Source organism: Carcharodon carcharias, chromosome 3, assembly GCF_017639515.1.
Source record: "Carcharodon carcharias isolate sCarCar2 chromosome 3, sCarCar2.pri, whole genome shotgun sequence".
Classification (NCBI taxonomy): Eukaryota; Metazoa; Chordata; class Chondrichthyes; order Lamniformes; family Lamnidae; genus Carcharodon; species Carcharodon carcharias.
Window position 1 is genome coordinate 117,967,527 of NC_054469.1, and position 21,240 is coordinate 117,988,766.

A 21,240-nucleotide genomic window follows, 5' to 3' on the forward strand; every position below is an offset into this window, starting at 1 on the left:
ATCTTCCCAGAGTGGGAGCCATAGTGCATGATCTACTAGTCTATGGATGTGGAAACATAATGGAAGGAGCCATAGCTGACCTTGATCAGAATTTAACATGACTGCTAGAGAGAGCGCACCAGACGAACCTGAAACTGGACAAGAAAAAGTTGCAACTGAAGATGCCTGAAGTCAAGTACATATGTATTTGACAGCAAAAGGTCTTTGCCTGGATCCTGACAAGGTGTTAGCTGTAGCAGCGTTACAGCAACAACAGATGTGAAAGCAGTGCAACAATTTATTGGATTCATGAACTGTTTAGCAAAATTTTTGCCTAATTTGTCATTGAAGTGTGAACCATTATGTAAGCTCACTGCCAAGGAAGTGCTATGGTATTGGGGCACAGAACAAAAGGCAGCATTCACTAAAATCAAACAATGAATGACGACATTGACAGTGCTGAAGACACCTTGCAGTGTCACATCAGTGAGACAGGTCCTGGAGCAACCCTAATGCTGCAAAGACTACCACTTGAATTCAGGACATTAATGCAAACTGGATGGCACTATGCTCAGATTGAGAAAGAGTGCCTGGCTATTATCTCTGCTGTGAGCATTTTCATCAACACCTGCTTGAGAGAGACAAAGTTACAGTGGAGTCCAACCACAAGCCACTTCAAAGCATTTTCCTCAAACTGCTCCTATCTACTCCAAAGCGTTTACAAAGAATGTTACTTCACCTACATGGCATACAAGCAAGGGAAACAGATATACATCACCGACATGCTATCGAGAGCAGCACTCCCTGTGAAGAAAGTTGAGGGTGCTGAAACAAAATGTGAAATCTTCCAGATTCAACATGAAGCAGCAGTCTGACATGTTCTGGAAGCCATCAACCCTGCAGAGGCAGTGAATCTGACAGACAAGCACCTTGCTCAAATCAAGTGAACTACCCAAAAGATGCAACTCTCCAAAATAATGATGAAAGGATGGTCTGAGAGCATCTGTGGTCACAAGGGTGTAATGGGCATACTGAGATGAATTGACAACCAAGATGGAGTCTTGTACAACGGAAATACACATAAGGAGATGAGAGGAGAGATGGTGAAGCGTATCCATGCAAGCCATCAAGGAATTGAGTCAAGATTGAGGAATGCACAAGAAGTGCTCTGCTGGCCAAACATGAGCAACGAAATTAAGCACCTCATCAGCCAGTGCAGCGCTTGTAACGAGTACCAAGCTAAGGAAGCTAAAGAACCATTGATGACACATGACATCCCAGACAAACCATGGATGAAGCTGAGAGTAGATCTCTTCATTCTATCTTCAATGATTATCTTATCACCATAGACTACTATTCAGACTATTTGGAGTTAGAGCAGCTGACCTTAATGGATACCAGTGAAATTGTACAATGCCTGAAAGCAAACGTCAGTCATTACAGCATTCTAGGCATTGTGATGAGTAATAATGGCCCTCAAGTCACAAATGAGGAATTCAAGCACTTCAGAAAGGATTGGGAAACTCAACACTATACATAATCTCCACACTATCCCCAGTCAAATGGAAAGGCTGAGGTGGCGATGAAAATTGCCAAAGGAATCATCAAGAAATCGAGCAAATCTAGCACAGATCTATACAAGACAATTCTCAAATGGAGAAACACACTGGCTAAAGGCATGGAAAGTAGTCCAGACCAAAGGCTAATGTCACAATTCACCCAAACTACTCTTCCAATAGCAAAAAAAGCTATGAAATGAGAAGTATTAACAGACATGAGTAAAAAAATCAAGGTGAAATGTAAGAAAGACAAATTTCAATTTGCCAAAACTGCCAAACCATTGCCAGAAATGAGCAGTGGGGAGCCAGTCAGGGTACAAATCTTTAATACTCTCAACAGGAGTCAGCCTATGTGGAAACTTGAGACATACATAGAGTAGTTGTCACTTTGATCGCATGTGGTGGACTTGAATAACCAAATGTACCTGCGCAACCACAGGCACATACGAACAACTGGACAAGCTATTACTTTGTTGCAGGCAGCTGATCTGTAAGATGGGATCTCATCAATTGCACAGAACAACCATCACTCCCAGAGGTCCACTGTTCCCCAACAACAGAAATGGAACAGCAACAGCAGTTACCAAAGCAACAACAAATGTGATGAGGGCAACACTGTCCAGGGAGGAGACAACACCCAGACATGCATTGAAAATGCACATGCGTACCATTAGGAAACCTGCATGATTTAACAACTATGTATGCAATGCATGTGTAAAGACTGATGGGAATAATGAACAGTTTGTTAATGCATGAGAACAGTGGGTGTATCGTGGGTAACTTGGGTAACTCACAGTTATGCATGATAGTGCAAGCAAATTTGTCGTCTGTTCATTATGAAAAGGATGATGTTTGGTTTGAAATGCAATCATGTCCTAAAGGTCCTACCTGATTTTCCGTAGCCTTGTGCCCTCTGCCATGAGGCACAGGCTGGGGGAAGCCATGTCACATTCAGTTTAATAAAGACAATGTGCTAGAAGCATTGTACTCTTTGAGCTTGTACACTATCCTTACTCGGTGTGGTGTAAATAAGGCTCCAATCTCACACCAATGTGATTCACTCTTACTGCTCACTGTAGCAGCCTAGCTAATCACTCAGTTGTATCAGGGCATCCAGGGATGTGCAATAAATGCTGGCCTGGCCAGTGATGTTCACATTCCAAGAATGAATTGAAAAAAATGCAGACTGGGTATTAGTGAACCAACATGTAATCAAAAGAACTGATAACACGATGCTGATTTACACAGAATTAAGGATGTTGATTGACTATAATGAGAAATGTATAAGAAGATGGGTGGACATTAGAAACTATTGCATAAACTGCTCCAGTGGCTCAGAGGATGACTGCACTGATCCATATAGATTAAAATGTCATAGGTCCTGATGTAAGATCCTGGATACAGTTCAGTAGGTCTGAAGAAGTCTTTTTAGTCATACATAGGTTAGCTTTAAGTCTTTACTGACTCTTAGAACTATTTACAAATATACAGTAAAAGGTGCTAGCTAGGATCGGAATCCATGCTTGCTGGTACACACGGCTCTGTCCAACACTACACTGATGCTGGGTGCGGGTTATGTGCCTCTTACATCAGTAAGTGGGTGGTATTGCACATTAACCCTTTATGTGTCAGATCCTTATACTACACCTCCCCCTAAATCATTATCCAGTACATTTTAAATGATTATAGTTTACCTTACATCTTATTTTGTTATTGCTATCATACATTTACATTGTCATTACTACATTATCACTACCCATCTCCCCACTTCAAGTACTTGAATTCAAAGGTTCAGGCAGTCTGGAGGCCTTATATCCTTTCCATATCTCGCTTGCACTAATGCCAGAGGAGTGGTAGGCTCTGTTACTGCTGGCTCTCTCAGTTGGTTTGTAGGTTGTTTTGGCATCTGGATACCTTTTCACCCTTTTCTTCCATTCTTTCGTGTTGAACCACTTTTGGTCAATCTGGCTGCTGTACTGATCGATGGTTGCTACTCTAACTCGTTTTTGGCAGAGTGGACAAACATTGTGCTCATCTCTTTGTTACTTTCTTCGCTCCTCCTGTCATCATGTGGGTTGTCACGATGTACGTGCAAGTTTACATTTCAAGAATGGAACCCTCGTTCCACTTGCTTCACAATTTTATTTTTTGCTTAATTTCTTATTTTCCAGTTGTTTTGCGAGCTTATAAATCTTTTCATTCAGCTCAGAAACTTCTCTAAAAGTTAAGTTGTTTTTGTTTCGAAGTTATCTATGGAACTCTTATAAAAATTTGACAATTTCAGTTGGGCATTCACTTCTGTTTGGTAGCTTTCTTCCATGGCAACTGACTGCTCTTCGGACACTTTCAATTCACTGGTTAGATTGTCAACCTGTTTCATAGAATTCCTCTTATCTGGTTTCAAAGTCTGGATTTGCTCTTCCATATTGAATATCTCAACTTTCATGTTATTCAGATTGGACTGATGTTCAGGAAGTTTATCAGTTTTGGTTGCTTGAAAGCAGGATTAACAACTGTTCTGATGCATCAGAAATTCTTTCTCCTGTTCCAGGCATTTTCCAGGATGCTTACAAGAGACTTCTGATACTTGAAGTTCAAGTTTTAAATGAAGATCTATCTTTGTTGAATTTGCTGCTACAAATTCGTCACTTAAACGTTTCAAGTCCTCTTTCCAGTCTTTTACTTCGTGTGAGCGACATTGCAGTTTTCCCATCAGTTCTCATTTTTCCTTATTAAGCTTATCCTTTATTCATGAAAGTTGATTCTCTACACTGATCAGTCTTTCTACAGCAGACCATAATTTCTCTGTGCTATCCTTCAAGCTCACATCCTGTAATTGCATTTCTGCCAATTGTCTCAGAGACTCTTCATGCTATTTTGAGATGTTCTACTTGTTCTTGCCATTCTAGATTCTTAATTTTCACCTCTTCATATATATCTTTGGAAATGTAATGTTTTCCCAAGTTTTCTTCCAAATGTCAAACTATTTTCTTCAGCTCTGTAGCCTCTTTCTTGTACCTCTTGGCTTCCTCTTGGAATTTGGAACATTCCTGAGTCTTCCCTGCCAACTGGTTGTTCAGTTCTTTCAAGGCCATAACTTCTTTGAGTACATTTTCTGTCTGCTGTTGTGCCTGGCTATATTTCTGGTTCTGTTTTTCCAAGCACTCTTCTGGTTTGCCAACAATGGAATTCAGATTTGTTATTTCGCCCTGGTACTTTTGTGATGCATCAGAAATTTGTTTGTTCTGGTCTTGAATAGTTTGGTTCATGAAGACATTAGTTTATCACATGATTTCAATGCTATATACTCGAGTTGAATTTTGCTTTCAAATCTTCCAAGTCAGCTTTAATACGAACATTTTCCAACCTTATTTCATTTTCCTTTTGCAGGATTTGTGTAGTTTGGACTTCATCAGATAACTTTCCTTCAGTCACAGTCAGCTACTTGCTCTGTATTTCCACCTGCTGTTGCTGTTTGGGTAATGTATGGGTCGGGGGGGTTCCAAAAAGATATATTTTGGGGACTTCTGGGGAAGTTCTTTGCCTCTCTGGTGCCCTCATGTGGTGTGCTCAGGTAATGCCTTTTTGCCCTTTGTAGCTTTACTGGGGGTTTTCTATCCCTCTTTTTAATCTCTGTGCACTCTACAATCTGAAGGTTAAGGAATTTGGCTTTTAATATTTTATCGAAGCTGATTGAGGACTCATCAATGCCTTGCATTAGGATTACTTCATCTGTAAATACACTAAATGAGTTTAAAAGCATAATAACTTGTATTTTTCTGATTTCTGACTCAATCCTGATGTACCCTAGTAATCTAAAAAAAAATCTTCTCCATGATACCTGCTTTTGGGTCCAGTTTGGCCCTTGGATAAGCTCAAATTGTCCTGGATGAGTGAAATTCTGATCAATGGTTAAATTTTTTTAATGTATATTCTATTTTAAGAGGTTTCTGAATTTCAAGATGGTGTTGCTGTTCACTTGGAGACAAAGGGATCTTGCTGGTTTGCCTGGCTCCACTACAATGGCAATCCTGCTCAGCTTGAAAAAAAAAATCAAAAATGGCTGCCTGGATTGACTGCCTGCAGAGTTCTCTTGCTCAGTGTTTTATCTTAAAGTCACAAATTTGTCAAATCCTGGCTTTTGCTTGCTCTCAGCAAGAAATTAGATGTGATTCTCCTGGGTTATTTAATTATATATATCTTTCAGCTCGGAGCAAGCTCAAACTCCGCCAAGCGCCGATTCAAGGATTGGGTTTTAGCGATGGGTTTTTTCCAACTGCATTTCGGACTCTGAATTATTTAAAGATTTTTCAGGACTTGCTATAGCCTGGAGTTTTAAAGAATTTAGATCACCCCTTTTAAGTCTGTTGAATCTGCACTCTGGGATTAGAAGCTGGACTTCCATAGATGATTCAATGGAGTCTCCTGCTGCAGTAAGGAATTTTACATTTCTGCCTATTGCTTCCAAGACTTTCTTTGGAGTATTTTCCTTGTAATTTTTCCTCTGTGCATCTGCTTCTGGAGCCCCTTTTCAGGTCAGACTGCTTTGCTGAATTTTTTCTCAGTCTTCTAATATTTTAGTTTTTCTCTGCATTTTCTGAGAGATTTTGGGTTTTTCCACAAGCTGCCACCATGTTGTAGGGTGTTGGATATAGTTTGGCGGGTCTGAAGAAGTCTTCGTAGTCAAACATCAGTAAACTGTAAGTCTTTACTGACTCTTTGAACTATTTATAAATATACAGTGAAGAGTACAAACTAGGAGCTGTGACCATGCTTGCTGGGACACATGGTCCAATGCTAGACTGACCCTGGGTGCAGGTCATGTGCCTCTTGCAACGATGCCTGTGTGGTACTCTGCTTAGTCCCACATTAACCCTATATGTGCCAGACCCTTATCCTCCATTCAATCTTTGATCTGTGTTCATTAGTTGATCTATGGCAGCAGCAATTGTTGGTACAATTGACCTCTGTGACGTGGATCAGGGAGGGGGAGAATTCGCAAAGGTTCCTACTCCTGGTTGGTAAGTGTGTATGTGTGTACATTGGGTCAGGATAGGATCTAGGTCAACTGTGATTGCCCCATTATGAATTAGCCAGCTGATGGTCACTGTCCCTATTCATATGCAGGGATTAGCCACTTTGAGGAGGCACTGTAGGACTGTCAATACATATGGAACTGTAACCCAATATAACTTACCCAATACAACACCACTTTTGTGATAAAATAGAACATTGAACAATGTGAAAATATTTTGTGAACAGGCTTTTTGATTAAGGGGAGAGTTAACAGAAGTTATATGACCAATTTAAGTCAGATTCAATGGGTCTGATGTCTGCAAATTGGTTCACAGTACTTAATGCTGTTCTTTATGTAGACTAGGGCCAACATTTTCTCTTTGGTGTGCGAGGGCAGGCCCTGAATACCGACATGTAAAATGACGCACAGTGATGTCAGGCATGTGTCCCGATGTCACTGCGCTTCGTTCCGATCTTTTGTTCGGCGGGCGTTCATCAGAGTCGGCTGCACGACCGCCGAACTGTCAAAGGCCTGTTAAGGTCATTAACACAGCAATTGAACTAATTGAGAGAGCTGCCCGTCCAACCTTAAGGTTAGCGGGCAGGCAAAGAGCCCAGGCGGCCTTCACATTTTTCATGAAAACTCATCCATGGGCGGGATGAGGTTTCATGAAGCGTTTATTAAGTTAATAAATATTTATTAAACATTTGATAAATATGTCCAAGGCCGGGTAATGCTTTCACATGAGGGGACATGTGTAAATGATTTTTAACTTTTTTTAACCCGCCTGTGCCTGCTCCCAACCAGCCCGCCCAACGGGGAGAAAGTTCTCCCTTAGCAGCAGACTAACCGACACTATTTTACAAGTCTGCTGCTTGTCCACATAATCAGATTGAACAGCATAAATGCTCGCAAGTTGGCTCACAGGCACTGAGCTTCCAGGCTCCAAAGAAAGCCATTATTACAGCAATGATTAACTTCAAAAGTACCGCATTGGCTTCAGGACATTCTGGGATCATGAAAGGTGCTATATAAATGCAAGTTTTTCCTTTTCATCATAAAATCAGCTAAAGAGGAAACCTCTTTCAAGTGAAAGCTTATTGACATTTTTGACTGAAAGCCCATTTCATAACATTTTAAGATTTGGATATGTAGGAAGACAGAAACTATTCAGCAGGGAATTATTTGATTTCAGTAAGATCTGAGTCAGTCACTGGGTGGATAAAACAGTGTTTTAGGAAGTAAAATGCGGAGAAACATTCACTAAAAGTACACATTTCACTTTCATCATCCTTAGATGGTGGCCACTTTCCAATCTTAGAATTTATAAAGAGGATTCACAGATTTAAAATGCTGTGTTGATTGATGCAATGTGGCTGATATTCCTCTTTGTACCGTGGAATGCAGAATAAAATAGAAGATTTGCATTCATTACCTCCCTGATTTAGGAAAGATGGCTGACACGGCCACTTAAGGAGTCACAGATAGTAAACTGATGATTATTTTAACATGCATACTTTACCATTGAAGTGTTTAACTGGCAAAAGAAAAAATAACATTTGAGTCTTGGAAGGTGGTGGTGCATTGTATCTATTCAAAAGTTTAAAAATTATACTAAATAGATGCTGATATTTCACTGTGTTGAACATTCTCTTGTTGCAGTGAAAAACAACACAAGATAGGTATTCATTCACCTGCATGATTGCTCTGTTGCTTCACTGAGAGACTGTTTTCACATACTAATGACAAACCATTTAAACAAATGGCCACTAGGCAGTCACAATACCCTGTATCCATTCCAGCAGATGATAGTCATAATGCTGCCAGCTCACTAAATGTCATTCCAGCACATACAAATAATTAAATGACAGTCCAAATTCTGTGGATTGTTAATTGAAAAATTGATTGTTCAGCTTAATTACAGTAATTGATTAAACACTGACATAAACATGTGAATGTCATTTAACGCCAGTAGCAGTTGACTCTTGCACTACATTTACACAACACAGTGCTACCTTAAATAGGCCACTTTGGTTTATCATGCTTTCCATGTGCTACGGAAATGTCCTCATTTATGTTGTGGGAAGATTTCAAAGAAATGACAGCAATGCATACAGAACTGTCCATAAAAAATTTGCAGTATTTCCTATAAATTGGAATCATGGCTTTTATTTTTTAGCCATGAATCTTCCTCAATGAATGTTCAACATGCTTGTGACCAGAAAAGCAAACAGATAGCTAATGTCGTTCAGTGCTGACCTTGTGGCTTTGCCATTGGCCGCACAAAGAACAAAATGCAGAATTTGATAATGACACTGTTGAGAAAAAGGAGCAACCATGAGAAAAGGACTATGATTCATCTAGTTGCATAGGAACAGATTAATGCATAGAATGAGAAAAGTCCATCCATAGGCCAACATTTACCCCCACTGGGAGGGAAGTACGGGCGCAGGCAGGCAGGCTCTCCCAGTCAGCACTCCCATTTTACATGAGTGGGCCCAGTGTGACGGTCACCAGGAAGAACTATGCGCTCCCTGAGCAGGCGTCGGGGGATTCGCTCAGACAGGAGTGCCCCCTTTCGCACATGCGCATGAAAGAGAACACAGATCTCCCTGAGGCAAAGTGCTGTCTCAGGGAGATCGGCTCCAATGTAAAAGTTGAATTTCAGATAATAAAAAAAATTCCCTGCCATGTTCCCTCATGTGACACTCACATGAGTTGGGACATGTACATAACTTTTATTGAAATTTAAATATCCTCATGAAACCTCATCCCGCCCGTGGATGAGGTTTCATGTTTTCTCCAAGGCCCGCCAGGGCTGTCTGCCTGCCCACTAACCTTAAGGTTGGATGGACAGGTCCATCAATCAGGTTAATTAGCTTTTTAATGGCCTTAATAGGTTGACAGTTTGGCGGGTGTGCAGCCAAAATGAAGATCTAAATGATGTGAGGTGACGTCGAGACACATGTCCGACGTATCCCCGCGTCATTTTACATGTCGGTGAGTGGGCCCCACCCCCACTCGCCAACCGGAAAAACCTGCCTATAGTCTTTTCACAGACTATGGGCTCGCACACCGATGCGTAAAACGATGCACAGTAACGTCGGGCATAACTCCCCACATCACCGGGCCCCATTTAAATTTTCAGGTAGGCGGGGGCTTGGCAAAATCAGCAAAAAATGACCTGTCAGTGGTCATTAGAAAAAGCATGAGACCTCAACCACAGGGAGGATGAAGTTTCATGTAGGTTTTTAAAAATTTAATTAAAGTGTTTTTAAAAGTTATGGACATGTCCCAACTCATGTGACAGTGTCAGGGAATTCTTTTCTTCTGTTATTAATATTTTTTTATTGTAGAGCCAATCTCCCTGAGGCAGCACTTAGCCTCAGGGTGATGAGTGCGCTCCTTTGTGTGCAGGGAATCAGCCCCTCCCCCGCCCGCACAGGGGGCGCATAGCGCTTCCGTGCAGGCATCATGCCTTAATTCGCCCGCCCACATAAAATGGCGGCATGCCCCGGATCGGGGGCGCCAATCGGAGGCACGCCTCTGCGTGCCTGCTCTTCAACATCCCCCATAACTGGAGGAAAATTCTGCCCCTGATCTCTACTCTTCAGTCTGGCTAGTTGCCCTCTATAGACAACATTCAGCTCCTGCTTCACACCACATGAATCATTCTGTCCTCTGCATGGACATGGTATTCCCCAATTTCTATTTTTACCTCGAGCCCAGAGACATTACAGCCAATGCTTGCATCAGCTGCTGGCTATGAGGTCAGCTAGATTGATACAGTCTGGGGGAAGTTCGAACTTGGGATCTTCCTAACGTTTGTGACGTAGTGGGTGCTGTATCCATCCAGCAAACTACTGGGGAACTATATAAAGTAATTCTTTTAACTGGTTAAGTTAATGCTTTACATTCAAATGATACTTGTATGAGCTTTGTCTCATTTTGCATTTTTCACCATTAAAAATCGAACATCTAAAATTTAGTGAAGTACGTTTTTGCTGGAGTTAGGCCAAAAAGCCACCATGACTCCAGCAGAAGGAGCTAATGATTCTCTATGCCCCCACTGAACATGGTACTTTGTGGCAGAAATAATGGTGACTGTATTCTAATGACATGAGCATGACAGAATTGCTTCATTCAATGCGTTTCTCTGGCACTGTTGGGTGTTAGAACATTCCTATTGGTCTCCAACCTTGCCATGGTGATCCGGTTGAGTGGTTCTTTTACAATTTAAAGGGCTGCCGTAACCTGTGTTTTTTTTCCTTTATTCTTTCTTGAGATCTGGGCATCACTGGAAGGCCAGCACTTGTCATTGAATTTAGTAGCTCACTGGGCCATTTCAGAGGGCAGTTAAGAGTCAACCACACTGATGTGTGTTGTTATGGCACAGAGGATGATAAATGCTGAGCTGCTCAAATCCCAAAGGGAAACTTGAAACAGCTGCCACAACTGCTTTTGCAATTTGTACTTCACGACTGAATTCAAGGCACACATCTTGAAATAATGAACCCACCAAGACTTGGAGGTTTTTGTTTACAAAACTAAATTAAACATTTATTAATAGAAGAAAAGATTTTAAGCACATGCATAGGTCTACAAATTACTACTATGATAACTCCAAGCTCCCCTGGTTAATCTGACTCCCAGTTACACCCCCGCTAATGCAACAGTAAAAACAAATAAGTTTCAACAGACCCAGGCAAAGCACACAATACCCTGGACAGTGGTATTCACAGTGATTTTCTTAGCCTCAGTTCCTGTAGACAGCAACTTGATACCTAGAGGTTGGAGGCTTTTCACACTTGTATTAGATCTTAGAATGCCTTTTCCTTATGTCTAGCCCCGTCTCCTTTATACATGTTTCTCCATTTTTAATGTAAATTCCATTGTTCCAATATGTCCTTACAACTTTACTTTTTCCATAACATTAATCTTCCATAATACTCACATTATCAGTAACCTTTTGGAAAAAACAAATGCACTGTTTGAGTTAGCTTCATATGGCTGGGTGTAATATCTCATCATCTCTTTGAAATTCAAACTACTCTGGTTTACCTAAAAATGCAAATGTTCCTCACACCTCATATTCTAAAACTTCGACCATGTTTATGTATTTAGCAATTCAAACTTAGCTTCCCTTTTTTACACAAAAGCTCCAGACTAGCTGAATTAAATTAAATCCCACACACACATACCTACACACAGAGAAACTCATCAAATACCCACTATTAACCTACCTTTACAATAAATCACAATAATATTATGAAAATTATTACATTTTCATGACAGGGTCTGGAATCACATGTAGACCAGATTGGGTTGGGACAGCAGATTCCCTTTCCTAAAGGCCCTTGTTGAGCCAGATGGGTTTTTACAACAATTAACGATACTTGTCATGGTCACCATTATTAAGACTAGCTTTACATTCCAGATTTATTAATTGAATTTAAATTCCACCAGCTGCCATGTCCCCAGAGCATTAGTCTGGGCCTCTGGATTACTAGTTCAACAAAGCCATTATCTCTCATCTCAACCTATGTCATTGATTGCATAAGCTAGAATTTTAAAAAAAACACAATAATTCTTGGGCAACTCAGAAGGTTACCGGTCATATTGTGCTTTAGCAGGACTATGGCTAGCTGTAGCCATTTTATGTCCTCCTCCCTGTGGGAATCTGAGTGGAACCCCTCTTAAAGAAGGCAAAAGATACACAGCACTCAATTATCAGCCAAGGTTCGGAGAACAGGAGAGGGGTGTATATAAAGACCTCCCTACCAGCATTCTGATGGAGTGAAAAATCATAGCCCACATTTAACCAGAGTGTATTATTCTAAAGGGAATCTTGAGTATCTTTATCATTTTTCATTCATTGGTTATATGGGTGGGGGCCTTCATTCTTTGAACATTTCTGTGTACTACATACATTTACAGTGCCAATCGAAAGGACAGCTGTACGAGTAATGTAACAGCAGTTTCGCTACACAGTTTATATCACTGTAAAGTGGATTCAACTTGCCATCAATACAAACCCTGCAATGCAATTGGATGTGAAGTTACCCAACATGGACCAACACCTTCACTCTATCTCACCTCATTTATCACTGAGCCACTTTCCATGTTTTTGTTACCTTCAAGATTTGATTTCTCAAACTCCTTCTTCACTGGTTTCCCAAACTATCACTGCATACTAATTCCAGTTGTTTCCACACCCTTTATACCATCAAAGTTCTTGTTGAACTCCACTGACTCCCTGATGGAATTTTCTCACCTCAGTCCCTGTCGAAATTGCAGGACCATTAACAGATTGGAAACCAACTGAACTCTTCAGCAGGCTTTGCAAAGGTTCTTTAACTGAGCCAACACAGTAGCTTCCTACCTCTGGGTTCCCCACTAATAAGAGAGGGCGGGAAGAATGCATTGGATTTCACATTTCTACTTTAACAGCAGGGTTAAAATGTGTTAACTGGACATGGACTTTTGAGACTGCAGCAACATACAGGAATGGAGAGAAGACCTGAGAAGATTGCTCCCCAGGTATCTCATTCTTACCTGAAGACTCTGCTGTGGGTTCTGAGGGACTGTAGTGAGGTGAGTTTTTCAAAGGGTGGGAGGAAGAGGAAAACACCTTCAGCCAAACAAGTGTGGATGTAAATGGCCAAGGAAGTCAGCAGATTTACCCTCCCTTCAACCTGGACGCAGTGCACCGAGTGGATCCAGAACCTCAAGAGGGCAGGAAAGGTGAGTGGAATAATACTTTCAGGTGCCAAATTCAAAATTCTCTCAGCGTTCTCTTGTACAGTACTCCACAGAGCAACACACCTTGCACCTGTACTCATTGGGAGTGGCATAGAGGTCAGGAGAAGGCAGCTGGTGCTCATGCTCTTTGCTCCTGCCATTGTTGTTGGTGTTGCTGCTCCTCATCAGGGGCAAAATTTTGCCCTCATCGGGCGGGCTTGGTTGGGAAGCCGCCCACCGCCTGCGATTGGGGCCAATTAAGGCCCGCCCATTGCAAAACGCACGCGGCAGCACTCAGGTGGGCACTCAGCACTCACTGTGTTGGGGGGGGGGGGGGGGGGGGGGGGGGGGGGGGGGAGAGGGCGAGTGTGCAACTTTGCATATGTGCGCAGGTGTGTGCTGGAAAAGCTCCCTGAGGCATAGAGCTACCTTAGAGAGATGAAGAGTTTAAGGATTAAAAATAAAGAATTTGCAATTGTTAAAAAAAAGTCACATGAGCAGGGATGTGTTAATAATGAAATGTTTAAATTTTTATTTAACTTTTAATAGCTGTTCGAAACCTTATCCCAACCGTGGATGAGGTTTTCTAAAAAGTGAAAAGGCCGCTTGGCCTTTTTGCCTGCCCACCAGCCATAAGGTTGGATGGACAGTGAAATATAACATTTAATTGGGACTTTAATGGCCTTAATAGGCCTGGTAATTCTCAGCGGGCACACTGCCGACTCCCACACACGGCCGCCAACTGACGCCATCGTGCATCGTTTTACACTCGAGCGGGTCGGGAGCATGCCCGCCCACTCAGTGAAAAGCCCTGCCTCAGAGGTTCAAAGTGGAGCTGCATAAGCTACTCCCATGCCATGGCAGCAGTGAAGTGCAGATGAAGGTAAGTGAGTGAAGACAAGTGAAATGACTTCTAAGAAGTTGGCAATCAGCTGTCAAGCAGTGAAAGCACTTTCCAAGAAGGAGTATTGTTAGCAACAGCCTCCTGCCTGATATAGCTGGAACTCTTCAGTTTCACTGATCAAAGCCTCCCCAGCTTGCCAGTTTCACTGAAGAGGCTCTCCCCATTGTACACTTATCTCAGTGACCCTGACGAGTTCCACAAAGCTCAGAAAATTGGTTTGTTGTCTGTTAAATGCAGAATCCTTGGCTAAAACAAAACTTAATTGCTAATTATAATACTTAAATTCATTTTCCACCATCTGCACAGGGCATCCTCAATCACATTCAAATCTGGATGGATGAAATTGGATGAAGGTGGGATGACACCAGGATCCCAACTAGACATCATTTTTACAGGATTTAACACCCTGTATGTACCCAAACCTGCCTCCCCTTGCCTGGGAAAATTCCACCCCCCCCACCCCCCCCGCCCCCCCACCCCCCCAACCTCCATTCCCTAAGCCTCACGATTCATTAATTTCAAAATTGCTGTCTTTATTCACAAATCCATCCAAGAGTGTATTCTGCTCTACTTCTGCAAACCAACAACTGACATTTTTTGGAGTTTAGGGCTTAGACAGCTGAAGGCATCCGTGTCAATGGAGGAGCAAAGAAAGTGGCCAGGTTTGAATAATGTACATTTCTTGGAGGGTTGCAGGGCTGGAGAAGGCTACAGAAATAGGGAGTAGCAAGGTTATGTAAACATAAGGATAATTCTGCCTCCAGGCCTCTGTCTCAAGTCTTGTCCTGTCAAATTTGGCTCTGAAATCCTAACCCTTAAGCCTAGACTTAATCCTCTACCCTCCCAACCTTCCTTACATAATCTCAAATCTCTTCACGCCATCTGGCACTCTCTAAATCCTTTTGTGTTGCAACAATCCTCTCCGCATTTAAAGGCATCTGTAAAGCCAATCACTTTTATTGTCATTTTTTCCAACTCTCCGATATCCTCTACAACTTAGCTTATTGTTCACCTAATTTGTACCATATAAAAAATGCATTGCAGTAACTCACTGCGACTCCTTTGACAGCACCTTCCAAACGTGTGACCTCTACCACCTCGAAGAACAAGAGCAGCAGATGCATGGGAACATCACCACCTGAAAGTTCCCCTCCAAGCCAATCACCATCCTGACCTGATTAGCAGGTGGTTCCATTGCTCCGTGGTTAGAGTAGTGGCCTTGTAAACCAAGGATCATGAGTTCAATCCTTGCTGGAGGCTATGATTAACCTTTAGGCTGGCTTGTTGGTCTAGGGGTATGATTCTCACTTAGGGATTGTCATGGTGTAAGCGTACGAGAGGTCCTAGATTCAATTCCCAGACAAGCCCTGAACTGTTTTTGAATAGGTGTTAATTACTAATTGAAGCTGAACTAGTGGTGAGTCACTTCAGCTCTATTTAAGAAAGGGGCTATCTAGAAGCACACTACAGTGTGCTTGCACATGAATAGGGGATAGAGCACATCCTGAGTGGGGCACTGGCAATTTGGTGCAAAGTGGGAAATCGGGGCATTGGGGACGAGGTGCTCTTTTCCTTGCTCTGCAACTTCTTAAATCTTCAGAGCATGCTGCAGCAGTAGAGGCTAGAAGGGAAAGGAATCACTGCTAAGTAGTGGGTAAGGTATTTACAACTTTAATCGCTTATAGTTTAAGCTCTTTTTGTGGTTTATAGTTTGTGTATTCTACAGTAACGAGGATCAGGAAAGAAGGGCCCTAGAGTAATTGATTTAAAAGGTTTAATTTAAAGGGATGAGTCATGGCAGGAGCGTTCAAAGCCATAGTGTGCTCCATGTGGGAAGCCGGGGACATTTCCAATGCCCGGGACCAGCATGTGTGCAGGAAGTGTGTCCAGCTGCAGCTCCTGGAAACTCGGGTTTCAGAGCTGGAACAGCGGCTGGGGCACTATGGAGCATCTGTGAGTCTAAGAGCATCGTGGGTAGCACATTTAGAAAGGTGGTCACACCGAAGATGAAGGGACTTAAGGAAGGAAGGGAATGGGTGACCACCAGGCAGTCCAAGGGAAACAGGCAAGTAGTTCAGGAGTCCCCTGGGGTTCCCTTCGCAAATCGGTATTTCATTTTGGAGGCTGATGAGGGTGCTGGTTCCTCCAGGGAGTGCGGACAGAGCCAAGGTTCTGGCACCATAAGTAGCCTGTACAGGAGGGGAGGAAGGGAGGAAAAGCAATAGTAATAGGGGATTCTATAGTCAGGGGAACAGATAGACGCTACCGTGGCTGTCAACGTGACTCCAGGATGGTATGTTGCCTCCCTGGTGCCAGGATCCGGAATGTCACTGAACGGCTGCAGGGCACCCTGAAGGGGGAGGGTGATAAGGCAGACGTCATGGTACATGTTGGTACCAATGACAAAGAGGGATGAGGTCTTGCATCAAGAATTCAGGGAGTTGGGCGGTAGACTAAAAAGCAAGACCTCTCGGGTTGTAATCTTTGGATTACTCCCAGTGCCACGTGCTTGCGAGCTCAGAAATAGGAGAATAGCGCGGATGAACACGTGGCTTAAGAGTTGGTGCCAGAGGGAGGGTTTTAGATTCCTGGATCACTGGGACCATTTTTGGGGAAGGTGGGACCTGTACAATGTGGGACAGTCTACATCTAAACCAGAGCGGGACTAACATCCTTGCAGACAGGTTTGCTAGTGCTGTTGGGAGGAGTTTAAACTAATTCAGCAGGGGGAGGGGACCCAGAATGTTAGCAGAATAGGGACACATCATAATACAGTAAAACAATCAAGTCAGAGGGAGTACAGCTGCATAAAGCTTCAAGGGAGTAAGGCAAGGCTGGATGGCCTCTACTTTAATGCCAGGAGTATTACAGGTAAAACGGATGAGTTAAGGGTGAGGATTGACATGTGGAATTGTGATACAGCAGCCATCACTGAGATGTGGTTGAGGGAAGGGCTGGATTGGCAGCTCAACATTCCGGGATATAGAATCTTCAGGTGAGACAGGGGACGGGTTAAAAGAGGAGGAGGCATTGCATTATTAGTTAAGGAGTCAGTTACTGCAGTAAGCAGAGATGATATCTTGGAGGGGGCATTGAATGAAGCTTTGTGGGTAGAGCTTAAGAATGAAAAAGGGGCAGCCACATTGTTAGGTGTTTGTTATAGACCCACAGATAGTCAGCAGGAAATTGAGGAGCAAATATGTGCACAATTTGTGGAGGTGTGTAAAAACAATAACAATAGGGTAATTATATTAGGTGATTTCGACTTTCCCAACATTAATTGGGATAAGCATAATGTTAAGGGCTTGGATGGAGTGGATTTCTTGAAATGTTTACAGGAGAACTTTTTAGGTCAATATGTAGAGGGTCCAACAAGGGATAGCACAGTGCTGGACCTAATTCTGGAAAATGAATCCAGACAGGTGGCTGAGGTGGTGGTGAGCGAGCATTTTAACAATAGCAACCACAACATGGTACACTTTAAGTTTGTTATGGACAAAGAAATCGACAAGTTGCAAAAAAATGTTTTGGACTGGGGGAGAGTCGATTTTAGTAAAATAAGGCAGAATCTGGCCAAGGTAGATTGGGAACAGTTACTAGTGGGGAAATCTACAGAGGAACAGTGGGAGGTGTTCAAAAAGGAAATGAGGAGGGTACAGGCTGAACATGTTCCCTCTAGGGTGATAGGAAGGAGCAACAAGCCCAGAGAACTCTGGATGACCAGAGATATTCAGGTTACGATGAGAAGAAAAAGAGAGGCTTTTAGCAGGTACGAGGGAAGCAAACCAGCAGAGGCATTATTGGAGTACAGAAAGTGCAGGGTGGAGCTTAAGAAAGCGATTAGGAGAGCAAAGAGGGGATATGAGAAAGCTCTGGCTGGTAAAAGTAGGGAAAATCCCAAAATATTCTATAAGTATATCAATGGGAAGAAGATAACCAGGGAAAGACTAGGGCCCATAATGGACCAAGGAGGCAATCTATGGGTGGAACCTGAGGACATCGCTAGAGTGTTGAATGAATACTTCACGTCTGTCTTTACTCAAGAGAATGAGGATGAAGGTATTGAACTCAGGGAGAGAGACTATGAGGTTCTTAAGCAAATTGATATAGCGTGTGACAAGGTATTGGAGGTGTTGGCAGGCTTAAAAGTGGACAAATCTCTAGGTCCGGATGAGTTGTGTCCCAGACTGCTGAAGGAGGCAAGGGAGGAGATCGCAGGGGCTCTGACCCAAATTTTTAATTCCTCTCTGGCCACGGGGGAGGTGCCAGAGGACTGGAGAACAGTTAATGTGGTTCCGCTATTTAAGAAGGGTTGCAGAGTTAAGCCACATCAGTGGTAGGGAAGCTATTGGAGAAAGTTTTGAAGGATCATATCTATCTCCACTTGGAGAGGTTTGATCAGGGATAGTCAGCATGGCTTTGTCAGAGGGAGGTCATGCCTAACAAATTTGTTTGATTTTTTTGAGGAGGTGACCAGGTGTGTAGATGAGGGTAGTCCAGTTGTTGTAGTTTATATGGATTTCAGCAAAGCCTTTGACAAAGTCCCTCATGGGAGACTTATAAAGAAGGCAAATGCACATGGGACACAGGGTAATTTGATAAGGTGGATTCAAAATTGGCTTAGTTGTAGGAGGCAAAGGGTGATGACAGAAAGATGCTTTAGTGACTGGAAGCCAGTGTCCAGTGGCGTACCACAGGGATCTGTGCTCAGTCCTCTATTATTTGTCATTTATATAAACAACAAAGATGACTATGTGGGGGGTAGGATTAGTAAGTTTGCGGATGACACAAAGATTGGTAGGATGGTTAACAGTGAAGTTGAATGTTTTTGGCTACAGGAAGATATAGACGGGATGGTCAAATGTGCAGATAAGTGGCAGATGGAACTTAACCCTGAAAAGTGTTAGGTGATACACTTTGGAAAGAGTAATTTGACAAGGAAGTATTCAATGAACAGCATGGCACTAGGAAGTTCTGAGGAACAAAGGGACCTTGGTGTGTGTGTCCATAGATCTCTGAAGGTAGAGGATCATGTTAGTGGGGTGGTGAAAAAGGCATATGGGACACTTGCCTTTATCAATCAAGGTATAGATTACAAAAGTAGGGAGGTCATGTTGGAGTTGTATAGAACCTTGGTGAGGCCACAGCTGGAGTACTGTGTGCAGTTCTGGTCACCACATTATAGGAAGGATGTGATTGCACTGGTGGGAATGCAGAGGAGATTCACAAGGATGTTGCCTGGGATTAAACATTCAAGTTAAGAAGAGAGGTAGGATAGACTTGGGTTGTTTCCGTTGGAGCAGAGAAGACTGAGGGGCAACCTGATCGAGGTGTACAAAATTATGACGGGCATGGACAGGGTGGATAGGGAGCAGCTGTTCCCCTTAGTTGAAGGGTCAGTCACAATGGGACATAAGTTCAAGGTATGGGGCAGGAGGTTTAGGGGGACGTGAGGAAAAACCTTTTTACCCACAGGGCGGTGAGGGTCTGGAATGCACTGCCTGGGAGGGTGGTGGAGGTGGGTTGCCTCATATCCTTTAAAAAGTACCTGGATGAGCACTTGGCATGTCGTAACATTCAAGGCTATGGTAGTGCTGGTAAATGGGATTAGGTAGGTAGGTCAGGTGTTTCTCACGTGTCGGTGCAGACTCGATAGGCCAAAGGGCCTCTTCTGCACTGTGATTCTGTGATTCTGTGAATTCTGTGAATTCTGTGGAACTATATCGCCGTTTCTTCACCGTTGCAGGATCAAAATCCTGGAACTTCCTTCCCAGCAGCACTGTGAGTGTACCTGCACCAAATAAACTGCAGTTATTCAAGGCAGTGGCTCACCACCACCTTCTCAAGGACAATTAGGGAAAGGAAACAAATGCTGGTCTAGCCAGCCAAACTTACATCCCATGAACTAATGAAAAACATAAACTAACTTCCTACGTTTTATTCCGACATTACAAGTGCTGTACAAACAGAAGCTTCTGTTGTAGATATGAGGTAATCACACACAGCTTGGTATTTATACTCATGTATAACCAACAAGTGCAGCTGTACTGTTATCTGGGCATTATGTAATGGAAGATGACACAGGAGCTGCTTGTGTTAACTGAGTCTACTGAAGCCATATTGAATTCTCTAGCATCAGCCTGAGATTGGTACCTTTAAAGACGCATAATTCACAATTCGATGCGTACTTTTACAACTCAGGGTTATACGTGTAAATGCATCATTAATACAGAGGTGATAATTAATAGAACCAATCCAGCCTCCAAATTCATCTTTGTTTAAAAGCCACCTGCCATTTCATATGGAGAAATGACAATGCAGAGAAAGGCAGGAATATGCATTCTATCTTCTGTCGGTTATGTGACACAGCCATTAGTATAAAATATATCTTGAATGGGGAAGATGTGAACAACAAAGAGCTGAAGATTCAACTAATAATCCAAACAAAGATTTATATCTGTCCTTCAAAAGAACAAGAAACCACATGGATACTTTAACAGAAGAACCACTCATTCTCAACAAATATCATCATTAGTGTTCCAGCCTTGGTTCACAGGCTCTTTTTGGTCTTATTCAAAACTAGCAAAACACTTAAAGGAAATGACCTTTAACGTTTCTTTGCACCTCTACCATTATCTATTATGCCTTTCAACATTATACCAATATCTAATATTTTAACAGCATAGTCATATCTATCATTAATTCTTTGTCATGTGTTAACTAATTACAAAATATATATATATATATAATGAAGATTCACAGGGAATCAGTTTATTTCTGCTTAGCTCTTTTTAATTGTCTGTTTGGCTAATGATTGACTTTTAATTTCTTGATTGTTCCTGACAAGAATTTTTTGTATGGCAAGACTTTCACAAGTTGGAGGTTTTTCCTCACTATTTTGTTTCCCTTGACTAGGCTCAAATCTTCTTCAATTATCCATCTGTTAATTATTTAAAGTGTTCATACTTCCTTTACTTATGGATTTATGAACCAGTTCATTTCTGACCTGATCTAATGAAATCATCTGAAGTACCCATAAT